The sequence below is a fragment of the Macaca nemestrina genome, chromosome 6 (assembly GCF_043159975.1).
Source record: "Macaca nemestrina isolate mMacNem1 chromosome 6, mMacNem.hap1, whole genome shotgun sequence".
Classification (NCBI taxonomy): domain Eukaryota; kingdom Metazoa; phylum Chordata; class Mammalia; order Primates; family Cercopithecidae; genus Macaca; species Macaca nemestrina.
In genome coordinates, this window is record NC_092130.1 from 6,863,923 (window position 1) to 6,885,559 (window position 21,637).

At 46.4% G+C, this 21,637-nt stretch overlaps 1 long non-coding RNA gene across 2 annotated transcripts in view; it reads right to left on the reverse strand.

Annotated features, from left to right (window-relative positions):
* LOC139363694 (uncharacterized) overlaps positions 1–13,565 on the reverse strand; it is a 36,093-nt gene extending 22,528 nt beyond the window's left edge. Inside the window, exons 1-3 of one of the 2 annotated variants that reach the window (XR_011624447.1) lie at positions 13,493–13,565; positions 11,377–11,506; positions 268–354 (exon numbers count right to left, since the gene is read on the reverse strand). This is a non-coding gene — a long non-coding RNA (uncharacterized lncRNA). Of the gene's footprint in view, positions 1–267; positions 355–11,376; positions 11,694–13,492 lie in introns of those variants that run through there. The other variant, XR_011624446.1, reaches the window with a different exon arrangement.
* Positions 13,566–21,637: the final 8,072 nt, after the last annotated feature.

A 21,637-nucleotide genomic window follows, 5' to 3' on the forward strand; every position in this document is an offset into this window, starting at 1 on the left:
AGAAGCTGGGATTACAGGTACCCACCACCACTCCCAGCTAATTTTTATATTTTTAGTAGAAACAGGGTTTCACCACGTTGGCCAGGCTGGTCTTGAACTCCTGACCTCAGGTGATCCACCCACCTTGGCCTCCCAAAGTGCTAGGATTACAGGCGTGAACCACCGCACTCGGCCTAAATATTTTTAAATATTTGAAAAGGAGAAGTAATTTTAAAAGGAGAAAGTCTATGATGTGGCTTCAGTTTCAGGAAGGCCGGATGGACTTACCTCCCGCCAAGTCCTCAGTCCTGGACAAGACTTCCTCCGGCTCCTTAGAGGGCAAACAAGCTGTGGCTTCTTCTCATGTGGGCCTCTCTAGGGAGAGACACTCCTTCAGCATCACTTATTGAATCCGGCAAATTTTAAACCCATCCAACCACAGTTCTAGCAGTTCCATACCTGGAACTTCCTTTTGAGATATGTTAAGACAAAGCTACAAAGATGTAGGTACAAGAATGTCTGTTGTGCAGCATTGTTTGAAGTAGCAAAGCCATGGACAAGACCTGGGTGTCCATCAATAGGGCATTGGGTGAAATTGACTACATACAGTCCGCCAGTATAACTAGTGACCAGCCAGCCTTTACCAGAGCTGGGCAGGAGTCACCACTCTGTTTAAGTAGGTCAGCCCTGCTAGTCTCTGTCATTGAAACTCACTCACGTCTCCCACAGCCCTTGCTACCATCTGCATTTGCCAACAGATTCACCTCTTTACCTGGTCACCATTTCTTTTCAGTCTCAAACTCTAGATTATAATTTTTGCAGACACAAGCATCATGCTCGCTTTATGAGCAGATATGAAGGTACTAATATGAGACCTGTAGAAAGGTGGGAAAATGGCGTCGTGTTGGGGCCAGGCACAGTGCTGCAGCACAGATAAAGGAACCAATGGAGCCGTGGATCACCCAGGAAGCAACCTCAAGAAGCCCCTGCCATGCCTCAGCCTCAGGGGCCAGGGGAAGGGACAAGGTTCCCATAGCCCAGTGGGAGCTGGAGCTGTGGCCTCTGGGGAGTCCCACCACTTTGAGAATCACAGGCAGGTAGGGAAGAAGCAGGAGGGAGAGGAGGCAGAGTACATACCATGGCCTCTCTCTCCACCTGCCCTTCCATCCTCCAGCAGTGCCTCCCACCAGCCAACCCACCCAGAAGCCAGAGGCCATGGGGGCAGGGTGCTGCCATCTGTAGGGGTTGGCCTCCCAGACACAGAGCAGGGCAGGAAAAACAGAGAATAGTGCCTGGGCCAGGGGAGGGGAGGCAAAGGGAGAAAGACCACCATAAGTGTGGTTTCTGTAAAAAATACGTATGTATCTTTTCATGGTCTTGAAAACATCTGGAGACACACAGCAAACCACCCATCCCCAGCAGCTTCCTCTGGGAGTGGAATTTGGAGGTGGAGGAGGTGTGAGAAGGAAAGGATGATGTGACTTTGTGCACTTTTGTACTCTGGGAATCTCTAACAAGGAGCAGATACCTTTAGAATAAAAAAGTGTCATCCTCGACTCTGCAGTGCTAGCCCCTGGAAATACCAAGGAATGGACTCCTTTGCTGACTTCGTAGAACAGGCAGAGTGCCTCTGTGAGCTGCTCCCAGAGCTGGTGGGGAGAACCCCCGGGGCACAGGCGTGGAAGGGAAGGAGGTGTGGAGGCTGGAAGGGGGTGTGGTGTCTGGGAAGGGCCAGCAGAGTGTCATGGCTGTGCTGCAGGCACGAGGGCAGGGCAGGGGCTGAAGCCAGATGGGGAGGTCAGCACATTCCCCTGAAGGGCCCTGAAACCAGGAGGAGGAGAAGATTCACTCTGGTTTAGAAGGTCCTGTACTTCTGAATTCAGACAGTCGGGAACTTCGTTCCCAGCTCTGCCACTCGGCTGCAGCCCTTGGGCAATTCATATCACTTTTCTGAGCCTCAGCTTCCTCATCAGGAAGACCTCTACCTTGTAAAATTGCTACAGGATTAAATGAGATATATGCATGTACCTAGTACCTAACAGACCTTCACTAGACCACTGGCTTTGCTGTCACTGTCCTTGCTGTTACCATAGGCCAGGGTCACAGTGGATGCTAACCTGAGGTCCATCTGCTCAACTGGGATTCCAGGGAGAGAGATGTAAAGGCCCCAGGGTGAGGCAGTTGAAATTGTACATTCTATGGTCACACAGTGTCCCCCTCACCCCAGCCAGCTGTCTTTCAGCCTGTAAACAGATGGCGGGCGGGGTGACCAGTGAGATTGTGCAGATGGCACTGAGCAAATCAAGCTGCACTTTTGGGAAAACAAGTCAGAGGCAGGCCTTGCTGATGAGGGCCCCGTAGACAGTGCTGTCTATGACAGACAGCACACCCAGGGATGCCTCCAAGGAAAATCATGAGACGTACCAGATCATGGTGTGCCTCGCCAAGAACTATCTCCACCCTCAATTTCCATGGCCCGTTGCCATGGAGACATTGCAGATGGATGGAAGTCACCCTGCCAGGGCTCATAGCGTAGACTGTGTAGGCCCTCAAGGTCTGGAATCTCAAAAGGCATTGTCTTCTCCACTCCCTCCCCCCGGTTCTTGCCTGGATTCAAGGTTCCTTCACTGCTTCCTTCACTTGTACGCTCCCCACTTCCAAGGACCTTGGGACAGATGTATAGCCAGGAAGACATGGATGTTTGGACATGGAGCTGCTGCTCAGGTGATACGGCTGGGAGGATGGAGGGTGGGTCCAACCATGGCAGCATGTCCAACAGGGCCTTGTGCTGAGGAGCCAGACTCTGGCTTGGACCACATTTACAGTCCTCTCTGCCACTTCCTCTAAACTCCCTGCCTCTGCTCCCTCCGAACTTGTTCCTTGAACAAGCCAAGCTCTGCCAAGACCATGTCTTGGCACTTCTCTCTCTTCTTTACCCAGATGATTCCTTCCTATCGGCCAAGAGCTAATGCAGAGGTCACATCCTCTGAAAGCTTTCTCTGCTCTTTAACAGAGGTAATAATTCCCTCCTGTGTGCTGCACTGTGCTGGGTACAGACCTGCTCTATGGCACTTACCATATTCTTCAGCCATGTTTGAAACTTTCTCCACCTTCCACTCTAAGACTGGCTCCAAAGCTTTTACTAAAAAGGTGGGCACTCCTGATTTTCACCAAGAATTGGCAGGGCCATTCAAAACCTAGACTTATACTAATACTTACGCTAATATTAACACTCATGTTAATACCTCGCAATTTCTAAAAACAAAAACCAACATATATATCTATGGGAGAAGCATCGTCGTTTGCATTATCTCTAATGATGGGAATAATTCCATTGGGTAACCACTGTTATTATCCTTATTTTACAGATAAGAAATCTGCAGGCCAGAGAGGAAGGGTGACTTTTTCAGTCACTCAGCTGGTGATGACTGATCTCGCTCCAAGGGATGACATCAGCCCCCAAGTGCCTCTCTTTCCTTCTTTTTCTTTTCTTTTCTTTTCTTTGCTTTGCTTTCTTTCTTTCTCTCTCTCTTTCTTTCTTTCTGTCTTTCTTTCCTTCTTTTCTTCTTTTTCTCTTTTTCTTTTCTCTTTCTCTCTTTTCTTCTTTTTCTTTCTTTCTCTTTCCTTCTTTCTTTATTCTTGTTTCTTCTTTCTCTTTCTCTCCTCTTTTTCTTTCTTTCTCTTTCTTTTTCTTTCTCTCTTTCCTTCTTTCTTTTTCTTTTTTCTTTCTCCTTTCTTTCTCTTTCCCTCTTTTCTTTCTCTCTTTCTTTTCTTTCTTTCTTTCTTTCTTTTTCTTTCTTTCTTTCTTTCTCTTTCCTTCTCTTTCTGTAAGGTGCCCTTCCTGCTCCTGGCCATGCCCACACCTTCCCAGCTGCGCTCACACAAAGCCAGTGTTCCCCACCTTGTGTGATGGAGGAAGAGCTGCTCTGGGAAGGTTGTTTCCCATGATAGAAGCTTCCTCAGTCTTCCTACTTCTGTTGCTCACTTCTGCTGCTTTACATGCTTATAGCAATTTATGATCACAGGGATGCTCCGCGTCTCCACGTCTCTGTGGTCATCCAGGCCTTCAGTGCACATGTGCCCAGCGGTCTCCTAGTGTCTTCTTGGAACCTTCAGCATCTGTGCAGGGCCCTAACCTTGCTTCCATCCTACTGCACCCGGTAGGCATGCATGCAGAAGGAAATGAGCAAGGTGGGTATGAGATCTTTAACCTAGCATCTCCCTATCTCCACCCCCAGTTCCGGGTAACCACCATTCTACTCTCTGCTTCCATGAGTTGGATTTATTTTAGATTCCACGTGTAAGTGAGCTCATGCAGCATTTGTCTTTCTGTGTCCGGCTTATTTCACTTAACATAATGTCACACAGATTCATCCATGTTGTCACAAATGACAGGATTTCCTTCTTTTTCATGGCTGAATAGGATTCCATTGTGTATATGTATACCACATTTTCTTTATCCATTCATCTCTCAATGGACACTTAGATTGTTTCTGTATCTTAGCTATTGTGAGTAATGCTGCAGTAAACATGGGAGTGCAGACATCTTTCAAGGTACTGATTTTATTTCCTTTGAATATTGTATTAGTCCATTCTCGCACTGCTATAAAGAACTACCCCAAACTGGGTAATTTATAAAGGAAAGATGTTTAATTGGCTCACGATTCTGCTGGCTGTACAGGTAGCATGGCTGAGGAGGCCTCAGGAAACTTTCAATTGCAGTGGAAGGCAAAGAAGAAGCAGGTACATCTTACATGAGCAGAGCAGGAGGAAGAGAGAGTGAAGGAGGAGGTGCTACACACTTTTAAACAACCAGATCTCATGAGAACTCACTCACTGTCATGAGAACAATGAGGGGAAGGTCAGCCCCCAAGATCCAATCCCCTCCTACCAGGACCCTCCTCTAACATTGGGGTTTGCAGTTCAACATGAGATTTGGGTGAAGACACAAATTCAAGCCATAGCAGACATATATCCAGAAGTGGATTTCTGGATGATGTGATAGTTCTATTTTCAATTTTTTGAGGAACTTCCATATGCTCTCTATAACTGCTGTACTAATTCACATTCCCATTATCAGTGTAACGAGGGTTACCTTTTCTCTACATTTTCTCCAACACTAGTTTTTTCTCTATCTCTCTCTTTTGAATAAAAGCTATTCTTACAGGTGTGAGGTGGTATCTCATTATAGTTTTAAATTGCTTTTCCCTGATAATCAGTGATGTTGAGCATTTCTGCACAGATTGTACCTGTTGGCCATTTGTATGTCTTCCTTCGGGAAATGTGTACCTGTTGGCCATTTGTATGTCTTCCTTCGGGAAATGTGTACCTGTTGGCCATTTGTATGTCTTCCTTTGGGAAACGTCTCTTCAGATCCTTTGCCCATTTTTTTCATCAGGTTATTTGTTTTCTTGCTGTTGAGCTGTTTGCGTTCCTTACATGTTTTGGATAGTAACTCCCTATCGGATGTATGGTTTGCAAAGGGTCTGAGATTCTGGGCAGTGCCTCTGAACTCTGGCTTCCTGGGTTAAAGCTCAGCTCTGCTTCCTGCCACCCTAGTAACCTTGGGCAAGTATGTTCTCTTTCTGACTCTGGCTTCTCTCCTCCACATATTAGGGATAATAATATGCCCTACACCTTAGGGTTTTTGTCATAAGAAAAAGAGGCCAATACAAAGATCTTGGTAGAAGCCCTCTCACATATGAGGTGCTCATTAAATGCTAGCTTATTATATTTTAAAAAGTGTTTATGTGCCAGGCAGTCTTCGCAGTAGATTGGAGGCAGGAGGCCCAGAACCACAATTAGATTATTTTGATGTGGTGTCAGTGCCGGGATGGGAAGCCTGCTGGGATGGAGTGGCATTCACCCATCGCAGGTTTCAGATGAGGCTCTCCAGAGGAGACAGCACCAACTGAGACCAAAGGAGTGAGTACCTGCTTCACACTGTGCACTGTTTTGAGTTATTCTGAAATTGTTTCTCCCATGGATTTTTAAAATTTTACTTTAAGTTCTGGGATACGTGTGTAGAAGGTACAGGTTTGTTACATAGGTATACATGTGCCATGGTGGTTTGCTGCACCTATCAACCTGTCATCTAGGTTTTAAGCCCCACACACATTAGGCATTTGTCCTAATGCTCTTCCTACCCTTGCCCCCAACACCCCAACAGGCCCCAGTGTGTGTTGTTCCCCTTGCTGTGCCCATGTGTTCTCATTTTTCAAGTCCCGCCTATGAGTGAGAACATGTGGTGTTTGGTTTTCTGTTCCTGCGTTAGTTTGCTGAGAATGATGGCTTCCAGCTTCATCCATGTCCCTGCAAAGGACATGAACTCATTCCTTTTTATGGCTACATAATATTCCATGGTATACATGTGCTACATTTTCTTTACCCAGTCTATCATAGATGGGTATTTGGGTTGGTTCCACATCTTTGCTATTGTAAATAGTGCTGTAATAAACATATGTGTACATGTGTCTTTATAGTAGAATGATTTATGGATTTATTTTATCTTTTCCAACTTGAAGTCTTGAAGCCATCTCAGTTACAGGCATTCACTGTGTCTTACTCCTTTGTGTTGTCACTGCAGCCCACCATTGGGGATAACATTGCATCACTTATAGCTATACTTTATTGTGTCCAGCTAAAGGCCCATTTTTCCCTTAATATTTAGAAGAGAAAGGAGGAGGAAGAGATGAAGCTGCACTTGAAGGAGCACCTGCATGTGCCAGGCATCTCAGCTACGTAAGTTTCAAGCCACATGGTAGGTCTCTGAGGTAACCATGCTGTCATTTCCATTTTACAGATGAGAAAACTAAGAGTCAGAGAGGAAATGCACCCAAGTTGACATAACCAGAGATGACACAGCTAGGGCCTGTTCTCAGGTTCATCATAGCCCTAGGCATCCCACAAATGCCAAAAACACCATTTTCACATCATTATGAAATTTAAAAAGAAGACCATGATATGTCACAAAGGAAAATTATGTTCAGCCCACAGTGGTTTCTACAGTCATTTTCATCTAACTCAGTTCCTTGTCATCCCTCTGATCATCTCTGATCTCAATAATCAGTCAATATGTTAATGGCTCCCTTTCCATGAGCCAAATGGCATTATATTTGCTTCTCCAAGTTCCATTCCAGAAGCTGAACTTCATTTGCTTCCCTTATTTTTCCCTCCTCGGTTTGTCTCTGGCCTGGATGTAGTGCCTGAGCGCTGGAAGTCATTCCACAGCTCTTGGCAGCATCTCCACCTTGGCCTTCCCAAGACTCTTCTTACCAGCATCTGCCAAACCAGGGATGTGCACCCAAAGGGGCAGAACTGACTGGTCGGCCCCACCAGGCCCAAGTCAATAGAACTCAGAGCCCAAGACTTAATTTAGAACCCCCTCCCCACAACCATGTGCCTTGGCACACATGTTTGTGGCTATCTTTCTGGTGTGGGGATCTCTGCCAAGGTTATTTTCATGCTGACTGACACCTCTGTCTATTTCGGGAGAATATCTCAGGAGAGAAACGGCTCGTGCCCAGGTCCCAAGACCTCTGGAACGTAATATTGGACCATCTATGGCACACTGGTTTTCTAGGTGACAGCCTGTCTATCGTGTACTCTGTAGAGACCTGGAGAAGTTTTCTGCCTCTCACATGTTAGCAGGACCTTGATGCTCCCAGCTTCTGCTGACCCACATTTTGAACCAGTCGATCCGTCAACACAAACTATAAAAAGGAATGAGGGCCGGGCGCAGAGGCTCCCGTGCGTAATCCCATCACTTTGGGAGGCTGAGGCCAGTGGATCACTTGAGGTCAGGAGTTCGAGACCAGCCGGACCAACATGGTGAAAACCCATCTGTACTAAAATACAAACATTAGCCGAGTGTGGTGGCACACGCCTGTAATCCCAGCTTCTTGGGAGGCTGAGGTAGGAGAATTGATTGAACTCAGAAGGTGGAGGTTGCAGTGAACTGAGATCATGCCACTGCACTCCTGACTGGGCAACAGAGTAAGACTTCATCTCAAAAAAAAAAAAAAGGGATGAAGTACTGATGCATGCTACAATATGGATGAACCTCAAAACATTATGCCAAATGAAAGAAGTTAGACACAGAAGGCCACATATTATATATTCCACTTAAACAAAATATCCAGAATAGGCAAATCTATAGAAACAGAATACATGCAGATTGGTGGTTGCAGGCCCTGGGAAAGAGGGAAATAGGGAGTGACTGCTTAAGGGGTGCAGGGTTTTCCTGTGGAGTGATGAAAATATTTTGAAACTAGATGAAGGTGGAGGTTTCATAGCATTATGAATGCACTAAATGTCACTGAATTATCTACTTTTAAAATGGCTCATTTTATGTTATGTGAATTTCACTGCAATTTCAAAAGTACCTGAATCACTGCAGAAAAAAATTGACATGGCCAACAGTGTTACATACATGCATCAGGATGTGGAATAAGTACAGTAAGAAATCAGAATAAAAGGAGAATGGGGGTAAAAAAGGAAAATGAATACTGGGTGTGGTTAACACCCAAGCTGGAAGCCTTTAGCTCTTATTCTGTCGTAAAAAGTGGTTACAAATTCAACCTGAGATTCCCAGCAGCTGAAGCAAAACAGAAAATATAAGTTTTTCCAAAATTTGCAAGGTCTAAAAATAGAATGTGTTGGGTGTTCAGAAAATGCTCTATTGAAGGTTGGGAGAATTTTCTCCCAGGGGTGCCCAAAGGTCCCCTGTGGAGCGCGAGAGGTCCAGGCTCCTGCTGACGATGGGACCTCTTGCAGACTCCTGTGTCTGGCCACTCACATGCCAACGCTGGAAAAAAACAATCCTCTCTGGGAAGAAGCAGCCTTGGCTATCTTTTCCAGTCCACTCCTTCCAAACCCATGAAGGAAGCGATCTCATTCAGAAAATTGGGGGATCTATGGACCCATGAAATAACAAAAAATGTTGCATCAGTCCCTTCACCTGATATCTGATGGGCAACTATGGGTGTGCTCAGCCCCATTGAGGCCCCCGGGATGCCATGGTCAGCAAAGCACACCTCATGAAGCCTCACTCCTACGAATGAGAGGTAGACATTATTTTTTAAAGATCACTGAAGTATATCGTTGTTAATAGTGTTTAGTACGAAGAAAAAGCAGAGGAAGCTATACAGAGGAGTGACCTATCATGGCAGTGCTTTAAAAAGGCTTCTCTTAAGATCCTGACATTTGAGACGAGACCAGAAGGAAGAGTAAGACCAGCAAAGAGAAGGGAAGGCTTCCAGACACAAGGGAGGAGCCCTGAGGGTGCCAGGAAGTAAAGGAGGGGCAGTGTCCCTAAGACAGAGAGTGACAGAAAGAGTGAAGGGAAAAAAAGGTAAAGAGGTGAGCAGGGACCAGGTTAAGGTGGATTGAAGAGGAGGAGAGATATGTGGGGTCACAGGAATGTCACATCCACCCACCCTGGGGTACAGAGGATTCAGACAGATGGCCACCAGGATGGGGAAGGAAGCCAGCTTCAAGGACCAAGGAATGTTGGGATGTTGGTTCATGCATCAGTCCCCAGGTGCAGGAATGAAGATTCCAGAATGAACCAGCCCCTTGTCCCACTGGTAACACTGGCCTGGAGAGTTCTTACTCCCACCTGAAACCTTTCCTGGCTATATCTCTATGCACCTTTGGAACGTGTATCCAAAGGGATGTTAACTTTTCTTTAATGTTTACCTCCAATATCTGTAGGATCTGTCCTTACATCCAAGGCAGCCTGGAGAATGCTGTTGGCTTCCATAGCAACCATTTACTGAGCCTTTGATACATGTTTGACACTTGAGACATCACAAGTACTGTGCGAGATAGGCACGATTAGCCACGTTTTAAAGATGAGAAAGCTGAGGCTGAGAGAGTCTGGAGTGTTTGCTTAGGTGACTCAGGTATGTGAAAATTTCAAATTTGAGCCCAGGTCTTCTTGACCCCTCAAATTGTTGCCTGTCAACCACAGTTCACTGACCACCTGTCTGATGACCCCTGAGGTCTGCCATGGTATACCTTCAAGGACTCTCAATCTTAGGTCCCATCTACTCCTCCAACCAGCTAGGAAACCTTAAGAAAGATACCAGGTGATTCTTTCTTTTCAAAATGAATGAATGCCTGACTTTGGGTGTCAAAAATGCATTCCTCCACACTTTAGCCCCTTGAGGTTCTCCATGAAAAAGAAATCCCATGGTCAAATCCACTGGGGCAAGCCTGCATACTCAGTTTTCCTCTTGGTGATTCACAAGTGGTTAAGGCTTTGAGAAACCTGGCAATAGAGACCTGTGGCCTTGTGCACTCTGGCATTCCCTATACTTGTTTGACCATGGAATCCTGTTGGTGTGCAGTTTCTACAATCTTCCCAGGAAACCACATTCCCATGCACACACTTGAGCAGCACTAGATTTGAACATTTAAGCCCAGATTTCTGTCTTCTGTGTACCACAATGGGCTCTGGAAAAAAATCCAAGTGGTCATGATAAATCGATCTTGTCCTGATGGAAATCCTACTCTGGTGGGTGAGATAAACGTGTCTACAATGAATTACAGTATCATGTGCTAACAACTGCCTGTCCTGGTATTCCAAGGAACAAGCACTTCTTGGATGAAGGAGAGCTAGAAAAGATGTCAGAGTAGAGTTCTGGTATGACCTAGGGGAAGAAGCAATACATCCTGTGTGGGTGGGGACACATGGGGGTGATCAGGAAGACCTGACAGAAGAGGTCACCAAGTAGGGTCTTGAAGGATGAGCCAAAAAGGGGAGTGGAAGAAGGGATGATGAAAGCTTTGGAGCCAAGGGGATGGCTTAGCCAAGGCACAAAATGTTCAGGAAATGGTGAGTAATTTGACATAGCTGAATGGGAACCCAAGGAGGCGAGGAGAGATGAGGATCTGGGTGCTCTCTGAGGACATCCTCCCCTGAAAAGCTATGAGTGTATGACACAAGGACCCTCACTGCTTTTTCTAGATGTGTCTTGTCTGTGACCTACCCAAACTTCCTGATCTAGATTTTCTGGATACACTCTGCTGCTTTCCAAGGGTGATTTAGCCAATCTCTAACTCAGAAGGAGTGGAAAGACCATGATCAAAGAGGAAAATCCAGCCCTGAATTTACTCCCCAGTTTGCCCTACCTGGGTTTTCAAAGGTTACATCCAGCTCTGCTTACCAGTTAGAAATACTTTAGGCTGCAAGTAATAAAAATCCAACTAAAGTGACTTAAACAAGTTTTTCGCCTGTGGGACATGAAAGGCCCAGGGTGAGGTGGGGATGCTCATATCTGGGGGTTCCCCCTGCCCCACAATGGCCTCACTTCAGGTATCTGCCCCAGAGCAGTTCAGCCATCTAGGCAACCCAACTCCCACCACAGCCTTGAAGGAGTTTGTTTTTCTCACATTATACAGCTGGAAGCAGGAAGTGCTGGGATAGTCCAGCAGCTCAGTGAAGTCAGGACCACTTCTTTTCCATTCTCTTCAGCTTTTCATCGTTTTTTCAAGATGGTGGCTTTGGTTCCACACCTCATGTCTGTGTTCAAGGTAGAAACAAGGGAGAAAGGAGAAAGTGCACATCTTCCAAAGAGCTCCCAAAGCTCTCCCACGTGCATGTCTCATTGTCCACCAGGTGTTACAAGACTGCCTCTAGTTGTAAGGGTGTCTGGGAAAGTGAGTATGCCACTGAGAACTGAGTTTGTTGCTGCTCTAAACAAAGTCAGGGTGCTGTCAGCAAGAAAGGAGGCCATAGATACTGTATCACTGTACTCAGGCAATGTAATTCTGCTGCCCTCTTGGGTGGAATTCTTGGTGATGTAGACTCAAAAACACAGTTCAGCCCCTGGAAAATGATTGAGTCTTAGACATTTCTACAAACCACTCAGTTCCCTTAAGGTTAATGCAAAAAGAATTTACTGTTTAGCTGATTTAAAGAGACTCTGTGGGAATTTAACAATTTTTTTAAGGCCTCAGGAAAAAGGCACAACTAATTATGTGCCTTAAACATAACACACAGCAAACTGTGACCAGGGTACTTAGAGTTCAGGACAGCCCGTGCTCTTGGCAATGTGATGCTCTGCCTTTCTCAGAAGAAGCTGGACATCACAGCATCTTTAGAATCTCCCACATGTCCCTCGGGGCAAAGTGGGGAAGGGACTTATTGCTCTATTTGAGAAAAGGTTAGATACATTTAAAAGGAAGGGTGAAAATAGATACACAAGGAAGAAGAATACAAAGGCCAGGGAGGGCCTGCTGGGTGTCACATTATAGTTGGGTCTTCCTTTATTTGACTTTTGCCTGTCTGTGTCCTAGAATATTTTCATAATGAGGGCTTAATTTCCTACCCTTGTTTTGCCCTCTGCCTGGAGCCTTCAGGATACGATGATAAGGCTCCCCTCTGCTCAGTGCTTATTGTATACCAGATGCGATGCTAAGAGCTCTATATGCTCCATCTCATGCCCTGAAGAATAAGAACTATCATGGCCCCAACTGCAGATGAGGAAATAGGCTCAAAAGATCAAACTAACTTGCCCAGGACTATCCCGTAGCGGGTTCCAAGCTCCTCACCATCAAATGCTCAGCTCTGGCAGGTTCCTGTTCAAGCCTAAGAAAACAAAAGCTACTCAGAGGAGTGTTGAAGGCCCATGTCTCAGGGGAACTAGCCCAAACCTGGCACAGTTGCTTGTGGGAGCTGGGCGCCTCTGAGCTCCCTGCCAGCTCTGATCCTCAGTACGCACAGCCATGGTCTGTTGCTCTGACTTCTCTACTCAGGAGATGAGCACATGGCAAGGGAACTAGTGAGCAGGGAGCTGCATCTCAGGTCATGCCTTTAGCCAGGCTCCTTAAACAGTAACGTCTGGCACTTGCAATGGTTCAGCAGAAAACCTAGGAGACTCTCAGTATAATGGTCGGCCCTGCAGTCTGGTGGGTTTGAACCTGCCAGCTGTGTGACCTTGGGCCACTTGCCTAATGGCTCTGAGCCTCATTTGCTCTTCTGTAAAATGGTGCCTATTCATAGGAATCCTGTGAATGCTGAATTAAATAATTCACAGGAGTAGTTTAGCATAGTGACTAAAGTTCTCAATCAATCACAGCTACTTCCATCAATAACTATCTACTAGTAGCTTCTGATTGCTACTCTAGAGGGTTGGCTGTATTCACCCTATTTTCAGGGTAGAGAGAACAAGGTGGTTTGCCCAGGTCACATGGCTCACAGTGACAGAGCCAGAACTGGAACCCAGGCCGGAGATGGCTCTGCTCACGAGCAGTGGTGTGTCCTTCAACAGGGGACGCCCACGGTGCCCCTCTGTTGGAGCCACAGCAGGGCTGGAGGGAAGCAGAGTGTGCAGCCAGGAGAGTACTTGCTCTTTCCTTTGAATGCCAAAACCTCAAGGAATGGGCCTGGGCACGGCCTGAGCCTGGGCAAAGGTGACTCCTCACAGATTTCCTTTTTGTTCTAAGCCACAAACACAGGAGGAGCCTACATTCCTGGAGCCTGCAAAAGAGAAAGCCATAAACTCACATGCTTCGGAGATGGCATCCGGCGCTCCCTGGGACATCTCCTCGAGGTGTCAGCACATCATAAAGCATTCCTGCTTGGCCCGGAGAACTTGCTCCTAATTTTGCCAAAGGTTCAGAAACAACAAGACACGTGGGTCTGCCACGGACTATTCCTGTTCAACTCTAGGGAGCCTCCAAGGCCTCCATCAGAAAACATTCAGGGACATTTTTCCAGGCCAGTGAAAATGTGATTCCAGGAGACTTTTTCCGAGTCCTCCTGCCTTCTTCAAATGGGCCAAGAGTCCCTATGCCCCTTTGAGCACCAGAAGAGTACAGCATGTATCGCACATAGTAGGGGGGGTGGCCAGAATGGTTTGGTTGTGAATTTTTCATTAGAATATCAAAATAGATGAACAGGCACTGGAGAAATAATCCTTTACAGATGTAAAGAGCCTGTACATATGAGGTGACAAACAGGGCATTCTGATTCCCATTCTCCAGAAGAGGCCATCAGGCTCAAGTGGAACAAGGGACTTGGTTGCAGCTACAAAAACCAGGATTGGACCCAGCTCTTCTTTTCCAGACTCCATGTTATTTCTGCCACAACCAGTTGCTTTCTCTCCACATCCGGGGTGGGACCAGGACCGTCCTCCCGGGCCTCTGAGCAACATGTCTGGTATCTGACTCCAGGAAGGGGGCACCTCATGCTGATGTGTGTCCTGAGCTCCATGGCAGAATAGAGGATTCTCTGCCACGGCGCTGACACTCAGTGGAGAGACAGCATGTACTTGGCAGGGCTTTTGTGGTGTGTTTTATGAATCCCTCTCTGTGCTGCTTCTCTTTGCCTACTCGCCGGTTGCATCTCATGCCGCTTCCCCTTGCTCCAGCATTCCCAGCCAATCTGACTTTCTGAGCTTTGGCCATACCCAGCTCGTCCCCACCTCAGGGCCTTTGCACACCTTGTTTCCTCTTCCCAGTTTGTTGTGAATTGCTCCCTCTCCCCATCGCTTTGGCTTCTCTCAACTTAAGAGTCGCCTGCTCAGAGAGGGTTTCCATGGCTTCCTGTATAAGGTAGCCCCCCCTTGTTTCTTACATAGATCCTATGACATCTGAGCTTATTTTCCTTAATTGTTCACTTGCTCTTTGTCTAGTCACTTGTGTGTGAGCTCCATGAATGCAGGAGCAATATCTGCCTGTGCTCACCATTGAATCACTTGCCCATGTAGTTCCTGGAATGGGGGAGGTGTCAGCACATCATAAAGCATTCCTGCTTGGCCCAGAGAACTTATGGAGGTACTCCGTAAGTACTTCTCTTTCTTTATCCCCTCCCCTCGGCGCTTAACCTTCATTCCTGCTGTGGGTTGACAATGAATTTAAGTGCAGTTCCAACTGAACACTGAGGGTCCCTGGTGGCAGCAGGGTGGAGGGGAGAAAGTCGGGGAGCCAGTGGTTCTCAAAGGGTGGTCCCTGGACCAGCAGCATCAGCATCCCCTGCGAGCCTGTCAGAAATGCAAATTATTGGGCTGTTCCCCAGATGTACTGAATCAGAATCTTTGACAGTGAGGACCAACCATCTGTTCATAAGAAGCCCTCTAAGGAATTGTGATGATGAGTTGGAAATGATTTATCTGGGTCATGGTGGCAGCGCCTTATGCTCAGTGTAACAAGTATCTGTGTGGACCTCTAAGGCCTCGTAGAAGCACTCACTGTGACGTGACTTCATTCACTGCAGACTCCAGCTGAGAGATTCTCCATTCAAGCCAGACCTGCTGAGAAGCTGGGACGCAAACAGATAGACCATCAGGAGCTGCCGCCAACTCTGGATAAGGGAAGTGACGTCACTGAGGTCTTATTGCAGAAAGAGAATTTTGCTACCTACATAGAATGGATTTTAAAGGGTTAGCGGCAGATATGGTCATATTAGTCTGGATACCCTGTGCAGCAGTTAGGACACTTCCAGCTACAAGTAATGGTTTATCAAATGGAGGGTGGCTAGAATAATACAGACCCTTATTATGTCACTTTCCAAGAAGCCCAGAGGCAGGCAGGGCTGTACAGAGGTATACCTACGATGCTAAGGTCTCAGGACTTCCCATCTAAACACAGGCCATCCTTCATGGTCACGAGGTGGCTGTTGCAGCCTCAAATACCACATGCTCACTTGGCAGCATCCTAAGCATGAAGGAAATGCATGGAATAAAAGGCCCTCCCTTTTATGAGGCCTGGAGTCCATCTTGTTATTAGGTAGGAAAAAAAATTCCCGAAGTCTTCTAACAGACTTCTCACATCTCATTGGTCAGATTTGGAAAGCACACCTGCCCCCAGACCAATCAACGACAGAGGAGGATGGGATTGCCCTGATTACCTTTGCACCATCATCAACAAAATTTGAGTTCTTAATGGAGGGGGAGGATGAGGGAGAAAATGAGGGCCGTAAATCTGATGGCACCTTTGAGGAAGTTTCTTTAGAAAGGAATGAGCTCAATGTGAAGTGAAACAACCAGGCACAGAAAGACAATGATTGCATGTTCTCACTCATGTTGCATGTTCTCACATCCAACATCCAATCCAAAGATTGCTTGTTCTCACTCATATTATTATTAAAAATAACAATAAAATAAGTGGATCTCATGGAATTAGAGAACAGAATGGTTAGCGGAGGCCAGGGACAGAGGAGGTGTGAGGGGGTGAAGACGAATTCGTTAATGGGTACAAAAATACAATTAGATAGAAGGACTAGTTGATAGTATGTGATAGAACAGTAGGGAAATCATAGTGAACAATATTTTAGTCCGGGTGCAGTGGCTCACGCCTGTAACCCTACCACTTTGGGAGGCCGAGGTGGGCAGATCGCCTGAAGTCAGGAGTTCAAGACCAGCCTGGCCAACATGGTGAAACCCCAACTCTACTAAAAATACAAAAACTAGTCTGGTGTGGTGGTGGGCACCTATAATCCCAGCTACTCAGGAGACTGAGGCAGAGGTTGCAGTGAGCTGAGATTGCACCACTGCACTCCAGTCTGGGTAACAGAGCAAGACTCTGTAATAATAATAATAATAGTTTATTGTATATTTCAAAATAGCTAGAGGAGAAGAATTCAAATGTTCCCGACACAAAGAAAAGATAATAGTTTTATGTGATGGGTATCCCAATTAGCCTGATTTGATCCTTACATATTGTATATATTAATCAAATTATCACATGTATCCCCCAAAATACATACAATTTTTTTTTGAGATGGAATTTCATTCTTGTTGCCCAGGCTGGAGTACAATGGTGCAATCTCGGCTCACTGCAACTTCCACCTTCCAGGTTCAAGCGATTCTCGTACCTCAGCCTCCCAAGTAGCTGAGACTACAGGTGCCTGCCACCATGCCTGGCTAATTTGTTTGTATTTTTAGTAAAGACAGGGTTTCACGATGTTGGCCAGGCTAGTCTTGAACTCCTGACCTCAGGTGATCTGCCCACCTCAGCCTCCCAATGTGCGGGGATTACAGATATGAGCCACCGCTCCTGGCCTGCTATTATATATCGATAAAAAATACCAAGAAAAAGACAAACGAGTTCAGAGCCCAAGAGCCAAGTTACAGATGCCAGCATAAGGGAGATGCCTTGTAGATAACCGAAGAATCTGTATAAGGAGATGTTGCTAAAATTTGAATGTCTGTCCCCTCCAAAACTCAAGTTGAAATTTAATTGCCATTGTAACAATATTAAGGTGTAGGACTGGCCAGGCCCAGTGGCACACTTTAATCCCAGTGCTTTGGAAGGCCAAGGCAGGAGGTTCACTTGAGGCCAGGAGTTTGAGATCAGCCTGGGCAACCGAGTGAGGCCCCACCTCTACAAAAACTTTTACAAATTAGCCAGATGCGACGGTATGCACTTGTAGTCCCAGCTACTTGGGAAGCTGAGGTAAGGGGATCACTTAGGCCCAGGAGGTCAAGGTTACAGTAAGCTATGATCATACCACTGCACTCCAACCCAGATCCTGTCTCTAAAAACAAAGAAAAGGAAAAAAAAAGGTAGGACACTTGGACCAGGAGGACTCCACCCTAATGGGTGGGATCGGTGCTGTTGTAAAAGGGCAAGTTTGGCTCTCTCTTGCCCTCTGCCATGTGACGATGCAGCAAAAAGTCCTTCACAGATGCCAGACCCTCAACCTTGGACTTCCCAGCCTCCAGAACTATTAGTCAATACATTTCTGTTCATTATAAATTACCCAGTCTTGGGTATTCTTTTTTTTTTTTTTTTTTTTCCTGAAGCAGAGTTTCACTCTTGTTGCCCAGGCTGCAGTGCAATAGCACAATCTCAGCTCACTGCAACTTTCACCTGCCAGGTTCAAGCAATTCTCCTTGCCTCGGCCTCCTGAATAGCTGAGATTACAGGTGCCCACCACCATGCCTGGCTAATTTTTGTATTTTTAGTAGAGATGGGGTTTCACCACGTTGACCAGGCTGGTCTTAAACTCCTGGCCTCAAGTGATCTGCCTGCCTCAGCCTCCCAAAGTGCTGGGATTACAGGTGTGAGCTACCTTGCCCGACCCAGTCTTGGGTATTCTGATATAGCAACACCAAACGGACTGAGTTAGACAGGAAACATCAGAAGGGAAGGTATTAGGATGGGCACTAGACCCATGTTCGAAAATCAACTCCATGGAGAAGCAAAGCCCGAGGGGAAAGGGCAGGAGAGGTTTGGGCCCGAGAAAATGTCCATATGTTATACAAGCCGTTAGAGGAGGACAAGAAGAAAGCAAGCAGGGTGCTGTGGGCACCAGGCTACACAGCCCTGGGGGCCGTTTCCCTACTGAAAGCTTTCCCAGAGCTGAGGCTGCGGTGGAGAAATGCTAGAGGCAGCTCAGCCTCTCAGGAGCTCTCAAACGTCCAGCTGGGCATGTGCTGATTTGGAAGCTGCCTCACATCATGGTCCTTTGGTTCTAATCTCAAAATTGATCTTCAGGAACCAAGAGTAAACTCAGCAGCCAGAGAGTTGGTGTGAAGAGCATGTAGGGAAAATCCAGGGGCTGACACTCCAATAGCTTCCTGTCTCAGTCCATCTGGGCTGCTCTAACAAAAATGCCATAACCTGGGTGGCTTAAGCAACATCATGGAAGCTGGAAAGTCCAAAAGCAAGGTGCCAGCCGATTCAGTTTTTGGGGAGGGCCCTCTTTATGGTTAGGAGACAGCCACCTTCTTGCTGTGCCCTCAGATGGCAGAGACAGATCCTCTCTTTGGCATTTCTTCTTATAAGGGTACTAATCCTATTCCGAAGGGCCCCATCCTCATGACCTCCCAAAGGCCCCACCTCCTAATACTGTCACCTTAGGAATTAGGTTCCAGCATATGGATTTTGAAGGGATGAAAACATTCAGTCCACAGCACTTCCTTTCCAGCATGTGGCTCCATGGCTGCGAGCACTCTGTTTCCCATAGAGCAGCAAGGAAGTGGCTTTCACCCCCATTTCCTGGGTGTGCATACATCCAGCTAGGTGGGCCTTGCCTGCAGGGCAAGTGGTGAGCAGGCACTCAGGGCCGAAGGAGAAGAGAGCCCAGGCTGGCAGTGGGCTGGGAGGAAGTCAGGCTTGCGGATACCCTCCAACCCAACCCTGCCCACCTCATCTTGGGCTCCACGAAAGAGGAAATGGATTCCAGAAAGGCTAGGGGTGGAGACCTGCTGGAATCCGTGAGGAGAACAGCAGAAGAGGGTCTCCAAGGAGAAAGGTTGCCTCCCACAGTGCCTGAAAGTGGGGGGGCGGTTCAGGGAAGATTCCAGCCCCTGACCTGTGAACCAGCTGGAAGCCAGGGAAACAGGGTGAAGCCGCTGGGCCTGGGGCCCCTGTCCTGGGAGTGTAAAGGTGGGGGTTGGACCACACAAATGAGCTCTGCGGTGAGAGGGCTAAGAGGCTGTTCCATAGGGCAGGGTACTTTTCCCTTCACCATCCACAGGCTATTACTGGAGTTACAGAAGTGTCTGCCAGGACGAAGAAAAGAGGGGAGGATTTTTAGCAAGCTGAAGACAGGACAATTTCTGTGCAACCTTCTATGAACTAGAGTTCAGTTTCACTGGAAGCCTTTCTCTCTTGAAGTCCTGCGCCTGCAGGATTTACTGTTCTACAGGGTCTGTGTCAGCAGGGCCACCTGCTCTGCTCCCAAGGCCCTGGAATGGCCCTAGTCAACAGCTGCTGGCATGAGCCCCCTGGGTGTATCTCCCTGCAGCAGGACAGCCCTGTGAATGAATGGGCAGCCGGCCTAGCCTCTGAGCACCCCAGACAGTGCCTCTCTCTTCCTGCCACTCTGCCTGCCCAGCCACCTCAAGGCTCAGCCGTGGCTGCCACTGCCCAGCATACTCCCGCATCCCCAGTCTCTCATCATCGCTTACAGAGAAGGCCTGGAGCCATGACGCAGCACGCACAACCTTTCCACTTAGAAATCACAAGTCCAAAGTATCACCTGCTTTTTTAAACATTCATTGAGTATTTTTTTATGATCCTCTTTTATCTCTCTTGCTGGTTTATTAGCTCTGACTCTGTTTTTAAATATTTGTGATGGTCATACATTTACAATAAATTTATCACAGTCTACCTTCAGGTGATATTCTACTACTTCACATACAGCGTATACTTCCATTTCTCTCCTCCTGACCTTTATGCTACTGATATTAGACATTTTTCCATGTGTCATAAACAGAATAACTTGTTATTATAATTTTTCTGTAAATGCTCCATTATCTTCTAAAAGACTTCAATAATAAGAAAAAGAATCTTTAGTTTTCACACATGTGATTACCACATTTGCTGCTCGTCAATCGTTTGTGTTGATCTCGGTTTCTACCTTCTATCATTTTATTGCCTGAAGGACTTCCTTCCGCAATTTTTTATAGTACACATCCGCTGGTGATGAACTCTACCTTTTAACGTCTGAGAAAGTCTTTTGCTTACATTTTTTTCAACAAGAATCTCATTGAAAAAAATGGACTTAACCAAGTCCAGTGTACATAATGTTTCCATTTTTTTTCTGGTTGTTTTTTTAACATTTTCTCTTTTACACCGATTTTAAGCAACTTGCAGCAACATGGTGTCATTTTCTTCATGTTTCTTGTGCTTGGGGTTCACTGAACTTGGATCTGTGGGTTTCTAGTTTTTGTCACATATGACAAACTTACGTCTTCAAATATTATTTATGTCCCTCCTTCTTTTTCAGAGACTCCAACACCAAGAGCTTTTTGAGGTTGCCCACAGTTCACTGATGCTCTATTGACTTTTTTTTCTGTTTTATTTTTCCATATGTTTCATTTTATCCAATTTATTGTTGTGCCTTCAAGTTCATTCATCTTTTCTCCTGCAATATCTAATCTGCCAATACTCCCATCCAGTGTATTTTCCATTTTATGGTATGACCTACATTTGAAAGTATCACTCTGGCTGCTGGATGGAGAATAAACTAAAGGAAGATCAGTTTAGAGCAATTAGTATCAGCATCCATTGCTGGGAAGCAAGCTTTTCCAAAATTTAGCAGCTTGAAACAATAGTATACATTTATTATGTCTTCCAGTTACTATGGGTCAGGAATTTTGGAGTGGCTTAGCTTAATGGATCTGGCTTGGGTATTTCATAAGGTTGAAATACATAACCTTATGATCTAACAGTCTCAAAATAAACAGGCTTTACCAGGGTTGGAGGATTTGCCTCCAAAATGGCCTGCTTATACCTGACAAATCAGTGCTGGTGTTGACAGGGATGTTTCTGTTTCTTGCCACATGGATCTCTCCACAGGACTGCTAGAATGTTCTCACAACATGGTGGCTGGCTTCCCAGCATGAGTGATTCAGAAGTGCAAGTGAGAAGAGCTTATATCTTTTATGACCTAGCCTCGGAAGTCACACACCATCACTTCCATATCCTATTGGCCCCACAGACCAGCTCAGATTGGGTATGGGAGGAGATTACAGAAGAGCATGAATACTGGGAAATAAGGATCTTTGGAGGCCATCTTGCAAGCCAGCTTCCACAATAGGTGAGAGATGATGGTGACTAGACCATCTAGACCAGACTGGTGAAGATGGTGAAAAGGGGTCATATTTGGCACATATTTTGAAAATATAACTGACAGGATTTAGACTTAGATTATAAGTGAGTTGGGGAAAAAAACAGGGAATTAAGGACGACTCCAAGG